Here is an 8532-nt window from a genome sequence, read left to right as displayed (position 1 = left end):
CTTGGTTCTTAACAAAAATGGCTTTTAGGTCATTTTAAGTCTGACTGCCCCAGAAGAAAACACAAATGATGTGTTTTTGTTTTTGTTTTCTTTTTCTGAGACAGGGTCTTGCTGTGTGGTTCAAACTGGCCTTTGAGCTCACTTTGTAGCCCAGGATGGTCTCAAATTTACAATGATCCTCCTCCCTCAGCCTCCTGAGTGTTGGGATTACACGAGTAAGCCACCATGTCAGGCTTCACAATGATGTTTTAATGAACAGCAGGTAAAGGCTTAAGGTCCTGCCTGCCCCATCCCCAGTGTGACCCCTGACCACATCATGACAACACTGCGAAGAGCTCCATGTTGGTAGCATCAGCCTTCATCTCCCATACACAGGACACGTGTCCTCCTCTTGCTCCCTCATGTGTTTGCTCCCACCCTATTTGCCCATCACGTGCTGTCTTCCTGGTCCTGAATACCAGCTCTTCCTCAGCAGGCAGCCCTGGCCCTGAGGGTACACCATTTGGGGGCGCGAAGAGTAGAGAGGGTGCCAGCAGTGACTCTACTATAGTGCTGCAGCCGCCAGTGTGTCTGCCATGCTGCCAGGAGGAAACTGTGCCTTCCCGCCTTGGTCCCACCGTGGAAGTCAGCACATTTAAGGAGAAAAGACAGACCTGCAGTGTTTGGGGATTCAGCTGTCATTCATTGTTTTTCATTGGAGGCAAACAGCCAAATACTGAGCCCTAACATGGAAAATTCCTGGACTAGCCCAGAGTGAAACTGTGTTATCAATCTAACAAGGGGCAGAGGACATTTTAGGTCTTCAGTGGGAAATTAGGGAATGTTCACTTGTTTTGTTGTTGTTCTGGTTTTGGGTTTTGGTTTTCCAGTGCTGGGGAATGAGCTTGTTAGACAAGCACTCTACTACTGAGCAACATTCCTGGTCCTCTATTAAATTGTGTGTCTGTATGTCTATGTCTGTGTCTGTGTGTGTGTCTATGTGTTTTTACTGAGACCTAAACACAGCATAGCACTGAGCTACATCTCTAAGCCATTTAAGTATTAATTTTTTTGAGAGAGGGTCTCACTAAATCACTAATTTGCCAAAGTAGGGGTCAAAATCACAATTCTCCTGCCTCACCCTCTTGAATGCTGGATCACAGCACAGCTCCTATTAAGTTTCTTCACCCAAGTAGAGATGAGCATTCTGCATTTTTGACTGCCAGATTCATAGGACGATCCGGAGCTTTGGTCAGATAATGGAAATACAAGATTTTTAAAAAATTTATTTTAAAAGGAGTAAAATTAAACACAACAAAACAGAACAAAAAAGGACATAAAAAGCAATGTAAGAGATATAAATTTCAAAGCTAGATGACCTGAGATCTTCACTGTCTATCATATTGTCTCTTGTTTTCTTCCAAATAGTTGTCCATGTCTTCACATACAGAGAATTCATACAAAACAACCTAATATAAAACTGATCCAAACAGAATGAAGAAGGCGATTTAGGTCTTCAAACCAGACAACAGGGAAGTCATTAATGGCTGTCGTAGAGTCTCTTGTTCTCTTCAAAATAGCTGTCCATACTTTCATGTATATTGAAGTTCAACAAAACAAAACAGGCAGGGGGGGGAGGGGTTGCTTGGTTTCCTGGCGCTCCAGGTCCCAGCATGGCACAGGTCCAGTAAATGCCAGTGGCTCCCGTCCTGGGCCACTGGAGCCTGCCACGCTCACAGCTGCTCACCAGGTGGGGGAGGGGTTGCTTCAAGCTGTTTCTTTTTTTTTTTTTTTTTTTTTGTCTTTTCCCTTTTTATCGGTACCGGGGATCAAACTCACGACTGCCTGCATCCAAGGCAGGTGCTTATGCCACTGAGCTAAATCCCCAGCCCCTCAAGCTGTTTCTTTCTAATGAATTGACCATTTCACTGCCCAAGTTCTGAAATGGCCAACAGACCATAGAAAGACATCTCTTTAGTCTCCTGCTTGAAATCAACAGTGTCAGGAAGCTGCCAGCCTTGATTCAGGGCCACACAAGAAGATTTCTTTCAGCCTCTTCTGTAGCTCAAATGTTTTCACTTTGACAAAACCTTCATACAAGAGGTTAGGGGTATAGCTCACTGCTAGAGCAGTTCCCTAGCAGTCTACCTGGATTCCATCTCTAGTGCTACAAGAAAAAAACAAGTTTATACCAATCTTATGGGGCTAAGAGGGGCCCACAACTTCAAGATGAATTCTCTAAGTCTTGAGACTAAAGAGTTGGTGTAAGTCACCTGAGGCCCGTATTAGTTGTGATCCTCTAGAGCCCGTATAAGTTGAGATCCTGCAGAGATACATAAGAGAAGATATATGACTGGAATTAGGTCCCATGATAGTGAAGGTCAGAATTAGAAACCCCAGGTAGGCTGCCTACAAATGGAGACCCAGGAAGTGAGCAGCTTGAATTCAGTCACATTCCAAACCCCATGAAGCAGGAGCTCCAGTGTCTGCAGACAGAGTTCTTCCTCAGCCTTCTACACGCCCTAAATGATGGATGACACCTGCCTACAATGATAAGCACGGATCTCCTCTATCTAATGCACAGACACAAATGCTAACCACTTCCACAAACACTCACAGACACACACGAAATGAGATTTCCCAAATGCCTGGAGATGCCCTAGGCCAGCCAAACCAATACATAAAATCAACCATCACATACATACCAAAAATAATAATGGTAATGATAACCATCACATCTCCCCTTTTTCCTCTATAAAATGAAGAGAGTGTGGTTGTGAAGACCGAACCTATAATGCATTTGAAATTGTGCCTGGACACAGTGACAGAGACATAAGTGGGGCTGGAGGGTGTAGCTCAGTGATAACTTGCCTTGTATTCTCAAGACACTGAGTTCTATCCCTGGCACCACACACACACAGAGTATATGTTTATTGGCATTACTTTTAGTTTATCCCATACTTCAGACTCCACAGTGATTCCAAAATTCAACTCCTTATCACCCATCTAAACCTGTCCTTGCTTACACCTTTATTTCTTAGGTCTGGCAATGGCCCCTTAGTTGTTATTCATGCTTCTCTTTATCCATCCCAAATTCATCCTCCAAACACCTACAGGATATTCTGTATAATGTACAAGTCTGGGTTATTGATATGTTATTCAGAACTCTCAAAGCAATGGTAACCAAATTCAAACCAAACTAAACAAAATAGTAGGAATTTATTGGCTCATATGAGCCATCTAGCAGCACTCTTATCTGCGAGCATGGGTATATTCAGTTGCCCAAACAAGTTCACTAGGAAGACATCTCTCATCTCAGCTCCAATATCCACTGTGGCTTGCTTCTCAAGCAAGCCCTCTCCAGTGGTACAAAAATCATCACTAAGAGAGTCCAGGTTTAAGTCTTACAATTTTATTTATCATGAATGGAGAAGCAGGGCATGGTGGCGCACGCCTATAGTCCCAGGACTCAAGAGACTGAGGCAGGAGGATCATCATGGTTCAAGGCCAACCTGGACTAGATAGTGAGACTCTGTCTCAAAAAAACCAACCAAATGGAGGTGAATATTTATTTCTTTTTTCTCGGTACCAGGGATCGAACTCATGACCTCACACTTGCAAGGCAGGTGCTTATGCCACTGAGCTAAATCCCCAACCCAAGATCTATTTCTTAATTGCTTCAATAAAAAGTTCAAGGAAGACACTCATTGGACTGGTTTAGGTTTTATGCCTGCCCTGAACCAAGTGATCAGCTTGGAAACTGACAGCTTGATCTGTCCTACCTATTGTGGTTTGGATCTTATATGTCCCCAAAACCCATGTGATGAAGGCAGGAAACCCAATCCTACAGCATTCAGAGGTAAGACCTGTGAGAGGTGATTGGACCATTACAGTTCTGACTTTGTGGATGGATTGATTACTCCACTAGTGCATTCATAATTTAATGGGCTTGGTAGGGGTTTTGCTTAAAGCAAGCTCTCTTTGCTTCTTGCTGCTATGAGGCAAACAGCTTTGCTCACCATGTGCCCCTGGCCTGATCTTCTGCCTCACCTCAGATCCAAACCAACAGAGTCAGCCAACCACGGACTGAAATCTCTGAAACCATGTGCCAAGATCGGGGCTGGGGTTTTAGCTCAGCAGGCATAAGCGCCTGCCTTGCAGGAGGGCAGTCGTGAGTTCGATCCCCGGTACCGATAAAAAAGAAAAAAAAGAAAAAAAAAAGGAATGGAACCATGTGCCAAGATCGAGCTGACCCATCTCACCACAACAGAAAGCTAATCCATCACCCAATCACAGAAACTAAAAGTGGCCAAGAAAGGATTACTCAAAGGAGACAGATACCAGAAGACAGGGTACTAAGCACTCAAAATCCTCTGACATCCTAGCATCATTCTCCTAAAGCCCCCAGTGACCTGTCTGTCACTATTAGGATGAACTCTCAGCCTCTTGATATAAGCACAGTCTGATCCTTTTTACTTGTCCAGCTTTGCTTCCCTATCATTCTGTAGTGTGCATTTCAGACTCTTGCACCACTGTACAGAATGTTCATGCTTCACATAGCTTTCCTTTTTGTTTTCTTTCTTTCTTTTTAAGACAGAGGCTCAGGGCTGGGGATTTAGCTCAGTGGCATAAGCACCTGCCTTGCAAGCAGGCTGTCGTAAGTTCGAATCCTGGTACTGATAAAAAAAAAAAAAAAAAAAAAAAGACAGGGGCTGGAGATTTAGCTCCAAGGCATAAGCACCTGCCTTGCAAGCAGGCAGTGGTGAGTTCAATCCCCGGTACTGGTACTGATGAAAAGGAAAAAGAGGAAAAAAAAAAAAAAAAAGACAAGAGTCTCATTATATTGCTCAGATTGACTTTGAACTCCTGGGCTCAAGTGATCTCCCTGTCTCAGGCTCCTAAGTAACTGGGAAAAGGGGAGCCGCTCACCAAACCCAGTCTTGCACCTAACATTAAGTCATAGACTTGGTTTCTGAAATATCCATCAGGGGAGTTGGGCATACAAATTAGTGTTAGCACTCTTGCTAAGTTAAGCAAAGCCCTGAGTTGGAGTCTCAGCATCATAAAAATAAAACAAAGGGAAGAAATACCCATCTTCTTTCCTTGGCTAATTCTACATTTAAGGGGCACTTATGGGGATTGGACCCAGTGTCTCCATACCTAGATACATCCCCAGGACTTTTTATTTTAAGACTGGGCCCAGGCAGGACTGGGGAACCCTCTTGTCTCAGCCTCCCAAAGTGCTGGAATTATAACCATGCACCACCACTCCCAGCTTCCCATTGACTTTTTTTTTTTTTTTTTTTTTGGTCTTTTTCATTTTTATCAGTACCAGGGATCAAACTGGTGACTGCCTGCTTGCAAGGCAGGCGCTTATGTCGCTGAGCTAAACCCCCAGCCCCCCCCCCCATTTACTTTTAAAGGCTGAATTGAGGTGATCCCAGATGTTAAGATCTCATTAAACCACCCTGTTTCTGTACTTCAGCATTTTATCAACACTAGAGAATTTGGCAGAATATAATGGTCACCCAGCAATGCCAGAATTCCTAGATAATGAAGGAATGAGTGATGGGGATGAAGAGAAACTCTGACTGAAGTGGTATGAAAGGAAAATTTGCTGCCTCATAGAACTGAAAAATCTAGTGTATGAGTTGAGCGTATAAATAAATAAGTGGACTGATGGATGGGTGGATGAATGGATGGATACATGGGACCAGCCATGGTGGCACAAGCAGAGGCCTGTAATCCCAGCACTTTGGGAGGCAGAGGCAGAAAGATTATAAATTCAAGCTCAGTATGGGCAATTTAGCAAAAATCTGTCTCAAAAGAAATTGCAGGCCGAGGATTTAGCTCAGCAGCTCAAGCGCTTGCCTGGTAAGCGTGAGGTTGTGAGTTCGATCCCCAGTACCAAAAAGAAAGAAATTAAAAAGGGGCTTAGAAGGTAGTTCAGTGTGAAAGCCCTGGGTTCAGTTTCAGTAACACACACACACTAGCAAATAGATGAATAATAAGCCTTTCCTTGTCCAGCAGTGTGAGAAGCCCACTGCAGCAATGACTTCCCACTACAGACCATCTGTACTGACCTGCCTTTCCAGAAGGTAAAGCCTGGTTTACAAGGACATAATCCTGACCACTTTCACCTTGCACTGAGGCACTCCCGAGCCTCACAGGGAGAGAATTGAGGGATACCAGGCCTCAGGGCAACAACTAGGATATCTTTAAAAAGAAACCAGGTGTTTTTCTCCCTTTACAGATTAACTTCCTGGCAAATGGCAGCACGCCTGCCCCAGCTGGAGGTGGATGAGGAATCCAGTTCTTAAAAGTCCTGGAGACCTTGAACTTCATTGAATGAGCATTTTGCTCCTCTCCAAAAGGAAGTGAAAAGTGAACACCCGATTTCTGAACTTTTAAGGACCTAGAGCCTCCTTCTTTTGATCTAGAGGGAAGCTGAGTAAGTCCAGCCCCTCTTGAGCCTTGGAAATGAGCTACACCCAGCCTTGAAGCTTCATTACCCACCAAGAGGAGCTTGGACAGGAGGGAGGGTGGACCTGCCGCCTCCCCCAGGCTCAGTCCTGTTTTGCAGTGAATTTCCATTGGGAGGGAGGCGAGAGGAAAACAGAGGTGTCTTAAAAAAAAAAAAAAAATTGAAAGCAGTTCCCAAAGTTTGGCTTCTCCCCAGGAATCTGCAGAAAGAGGCCCCAAACTTCCAGCTGCAAGCCCAGGCCTGTTTCCCAGCGCAGCACCCCAGGGAGGGCGTGAGGCTGCGGGCCAGCTGAGGAGGCCAGGCCCTCCTGCTCCCTCCTTGGAAGAAGGCAGGCTCTGCTGAAGCAAAAAGAACCTTTTGTACATTATTTGTGCTTTGGTTTTTTGGTCCCTCCCCCAGGCTGAATTGCTTTATTTCTTGTCCTTCCATGGTTTTTTTTCCCTTCTCTACTAGTCACATTATGGACTCAAATAATATAATAATAATAATTCTATTCAGATTCTCAGGTTTTTGCGGACAAAAAGATCCTTCCCAGTAGCTTATTGGTTTTTCTCTTCCTCCTTCCCCTTCATTCCTCCAGCCCATTCCCTCCTCCTCCTCTTCCTCCTTTCCTTCCTTCCCTGGTCCTTCTCTCCCTCTCTCCTGTCTTCCTCCTGCCCCCTCCCTCTCCTCCACTCTTTCTCTTTCTCCTCTTCCTCCCACCAAAGTTCAGGAAAGGTGGTCGGCACCTCACCCACCCTGCAGGAGGGTGACCGCGAGCTCCCCGGTCCCTACTTTACAGACTGTGAAAGAACCGTGCCTTTATTCACAGGAAACAGACTCCGCTGTAAACTAGCATCCCCATCTGGGCGTCCTCAGGCCAGTGACTGAACTTCCTCACCTGTGAACAGGGGATGCTTCCGCCAGGGCCATTAACCACCCCAGGGGAGGCCTGGGCCTCAGGCCCAGCCCAGCAGGCGGCAGGGAAGCCTCTCTCTTGTTCTGGCTTGTGTTCCCAACTACACCCACCCTCCCCTGCCAATCCTCTCCTCTCAGATCCCAATCCTGTCTTTCAAATGTGTCATCATTTATTTGCAAACATGTCTAATTGATTTCAAATGAAAATGCTTTTGAGTTGCATTGAAAACAAAACACATGCAAGGGGAATAGAAAGTCTGGCAGACATGTTAGTAAACAGGAAAATATTTCTGAAGGCAGAATGCTAGGGAGTTCACACTGACAGACTTTGTGATAGGAGGAGACATGTGACTATTAGCAGAGGGACATTTTTGCGAGGATTTGGCAGTCCGGAAGGTGAATCCCGCCTCCTTCCTCCCCACCAGCACTCAACACTCCTCTTACTGGGTGATCAAGGCCTTGCTGCCTTCCGAATATGCCATCCCAGTCTCATCCTGATGATTCCCATAATTCATTAGCAGTATTGCAAGTTAAATATTAAATTATTCATACAAACAGTAGGGAGTGAGCCAAACTCTAAACCTTCCTGTTGGGAGGATGCAGGCTATCCAGGAAGCTGCTGGAGAGGGGGTTGGGAGACCAGCCACAGATGCACACAGCCCGGTCAGTGCTGTGACCCCTGAGCCTCCAGAGTTCAGCAGTGGGCTGGAACTCAGGGACAATCACGCCCAGAGTCACTGGAGCAGCCTAATCAGGCTGCGGGTTTCCAGAGCCCTCGGCAGATATCAGGAGGCCTGAGGACATCTTCATCCTCTGACAGAGAGGGAGAGATGGCTCATTCCAGCCTTGTACTCAAGGGCAAAGTGCCCCCACTGAAGGTCACTTCTGAAGCCTGGATCCCAAAGACAGGGGCTTTCTCTCCTCCCTCTAAGAGGAGCTTGGGGGTGCAGGATTTGGGGTGGGGGAGGGTGTCTCCCAGGCCAAAGCAATCCCAGAGAGGAGGCCGTTCTGCTCCTTAGCTCTGGGTCCCATTCTTCAGAGATGTGTCCTTGTGCTCCGCAGCCTCGCGGTCAGGCTCTGTGTCCTTTCTTCTCCGCCAGACTTGTTTCCCTGATTGTGGCCCCGATCTGCCACCTGTGTGCCTTAGCTGGAGTGGCACCCCATCTTAGGAG

At 46.1% G+C, this 8532-nt stretch overlaps 1 non-coding gene across 1 annotated transcript; it reads right to left on the bottom strand.

The window, feature by feature from the left end:
* Positions 1–1875: 1875 nt before the first annotated feature.
* On the bottom strand, positions 1876–2012 carry LOC111753908 (small nucleolar RNA SNORA2/SNORA34 family). The gene has a single exon (XR_002788676.1). It is a non-coding gene; the product is annotated as a small nucleolar RNA SNORA2/SNORA34 family (small nucleolar RNA).
* Between the last annotated feature and the right edge of the window lie 6520 nt (positions 2013–8532).

This window comes from Cavia porcellus, unplaced genomic scaffold (assembly GCF_034190915.1).
Source record: "Cavia porcellus strain 051 isolate PalLab524CR breed Dunkin Hartley unplaced genomic scaffold, mCavPor4.1 scaffold_4, whole genome shotgun sequence".
NCBI lineage: Eukaryota > Metazoa > Chordata > Mammalia > Rodentia > Caviidae > Cavia > Cavia porcellus.
Note: the sequence above shows the minus strand (reverse complement) of the source record. Positions and strands in the feature narration are given on the sequence as shown.